The 2,909-nt window shown below is 50.8% G+C and overlaps 1 long non-coding RNA gene across 1 annotated transcript; it reads right to left on the bottom strand.

Moving 5' to 3' along the window:
* Positions 1-258: 258 nt before the first annotated feature.
* On the bottom strand, positions 259-1,718 carry LOC114782980 (uncharacterized). Its single transcript, XR_003748289.1, has 3 exons — positions 1,635-1,718; positions 933-985; positions 259-293 (listed from the first exon to the last, which is right to left on the bottom strand). It is a non-coding gene; the product is annotated as an uncharacterized LOC114782980 (long non-coding RNA).
* Positions 1,719-2,909: the final 1,191 nt, after the last annotated feature.

Here is a 2,909-nt window from a genome sequence, read left to right on the forward strand (position 1 = left end):
CGGCGGTGAGGTGGCAGCCCTCGATGTTGAACATGGCGCCGCACGAGTCCAGGTCGTACGTCTGGCCGAACGGCCACAGCCATACCAGCACGATGGTCTGGTTCGCCTCTTTCTTGAACGCGGACAGATTTTTGCCCTTGAGAGACGACGCCGCCGACTCAATGGGGCCCGAAAGCCAGTTATTCGGTGGCTTGAAGTACATAAAGAACACCGTCACGAAGCAGCCCAGCAGGAGGACGGCGATCACAAGTGGCCTCAGGTTGCGTTGAAGGATGCTGATGGCATACTTCGTGCTGTGAGGAGAAGGAAATGGACAATGACTGCGGCTGGAAATGTCTGCACACATGCACAGAGGAACACTTAGTCAGTCACTTTAAAAACTTCATTCAATATAACAAAGAAAAAAAGATTAAAGAAGCAATGAAACTGGACAGTATCTAGTGCATCATATTTACACCATTTCAGACGCCCTTATCCAGAGCGACTTACAATCAGTAGTGACAGGGACAGTCCCCCCCTGGAGACACTCAGGGTTAAGTGTCTTGCTCAGGGACACGATGGTAGTAAGTGGGGTTTGAACCTGGGTCTTCTGGTCCATAGGCGAGTGTGTTACACGCTAGGCTATTCTATTCAATTTCTATTTCTATTCAAACCCCTTTCACCTTTTGAACTGACGTTTGAATGTTAGCGTGTATGTGTGTCGCACAATAATAAATGTATCGTAATGTGATGCACAAATCCAGACTATGGGATGTTTTCACTGAGCTACGTGAGACGCCTGGTGTGTCCGTGAGTTAACTTGCTGACAATTAATATGCATGTGGCGGAAGTAGCTGTCCTGATGCTTCATCATCGCTTTAATTCCAGTGGTATTGAATACCACTGAATAATAATGGTATTGAAGTGCGGTCGCGGTTCAGCGGTTTTGTCACCTTCGGGTCCTTGGTCCTCAGAATGAGACCCCGCTTCGATTGGTTTGGCCTCCCTTTAAAACAGAATAAGAATAATCGTGTTTGAAATGATCTTTAAGCGCGAGGGCGGCCTTCAGGCATGAGAACGCAGGTATACATCATTTCGTTATTTGTAGTAATAATCGGACATAATGTGTGTGGTATATATATATATATATATATATATATATATGTGTGTGTGTGTGTGTGTATGTGTGTGTGTGTGTGTATATATATACATACACACACACACACACACACACACTATGAGAGAGAGAGAGAGAGAGAGAACATGATGGATGGTCTTCTGGACCAGGGAGCATTAAAACGTGCGTGAAATGGAGATGATTGGTCGGTGGGCGTCAACTGCGTCCACATGAACCCACGCGGCGACGAGGAGGAAGAGTGGCCTTCATCACGTAATGCGGAGGCCGTCGAACCCCGCCACACACGGGTCGCCGCAGACCCGCCGGCCGCGCGCGCTGCGGTAATATCGGTGCGCGCGCCCGAGGGTTAGCGGGAGCGCGCAGGTTACGCGCTGCGGCGGCGGACGCTCCGCGTGACGGTCCGAGTGCGATAAAAAAACAAAACCAATAAAAACGAGCGAATAATAACGACGAGTTCATAATTCACCCCCGTCCCCTGTCAGGGTTTACACGCCTGTCGCGCAGCAGGAACACTCACCGTCCCCCCGTCCGCACCGCGATACATCATGTCGCCTGTTGTCGCGCTCCGAGACTCCATTCGTCCCGGCTTGTCGCGACACCCCCGCGTCCTTCCAGCTCTCCGCGGGTCTCCCCCCCCTCTCTCTCTCTCTCTCTCACACACACACACACACACACACACACACTCACACCCGCCGCGACGCACCAATCATCCTGCAGCGCCTCGATCCGTTCGCGGGTTTTCCTCCACGCACCGCGATCTGCGTCCGTGGTGACGCGGGGTGTTTTAATAGGTCGAGGGTCGCAGCTCTCGTTCTTTAAACCATATTCTGCACCCCGCGTATTAATATTAAGTAACGACAACGCCGATCGAATATTCATTTTCCCCCCTCATTTACGCCGGTTCCTTACTGATCATGCCGGGAAATGAACCTCGAACGAGGTTTATTGTCAGGGATCTCCGGCCAGGGATCTCTCTGCCAGCAGGAACCCTGCTCATGAATGAGAAGAGCTTTGGCTGGCAGGGAGATGGCGTCTGATGGTATAATAAAATATAGCAGCACAGCACACGGTGCACACAGTGAAATGTGTCCTCTGCATTTAACCCATCACCCATGAGCAGTGGCGGCCATGACCGGCGCCCGGGGAGCAGTGTGTGGGGACGGTGCTTTGCTCAGTGGCACCTCAGTGGTGGATCGGGATTCGAACCGGCAACCTTCTGATTGCGGGGCCGCTTCCTTAACCGCTAGGCCACCACTGCCCATAATGGTGGTCTTGGAGGCCCAGTTGATGTCCACTTTTTCCATATTCTGTAGCATGATGGGTGAACGTTCCTTACAACTCGGATCCAAATTCTGCTCATCGCCTCCCAGCGACTCCTGCAGGTTTTCTGAAACTGGGTGGTGCTTTTATGCTCTAGTTTAAAGGCTGGTGTTGACTTGATGGTTTCAGGCAGGAGCTGGTTTCTGAAGCTGGGGATCAGCAGAATCAGCACCAATCAAAATGTGACGTTTGTCTCCATCTGTTGGCAGAAAGTCTTCACCAGACACCAAAAATACTGAGATTCTTCACAACATATCCACGTTAAATATCAGAAATACGTTTTTCTATGCAGTCGCTCTGTGTATAAAGACATCGCATAAGAGGTCCCAGGTTCAAAGGCCACCTACTGTCGTTGTGTCCCTGAGCAGGACACTTAACCCTGAGTGTCCCTGTAAGTCGCTCTGCTTAAGGTCGTGTGCTAAATGGCATTAATGTAACTTGCTGCGATGGACATCTGACCTAGACAGACCAC

Source organism: Denticeps clupeoides, unplaced genomic scaffold (genome assembly GCF_900700375.1).
Source record: "Denticeps clupeoides unplaced genomic scaffold, fDenClu1.1, whole genome shotgun sequence".
Lineage (NCBI taxonomy): Eukaryota > Metazoa > Chordata > Actinopteri > Clupeiformes > Denticipitidae > Denticeps > Denticeps clupeoides.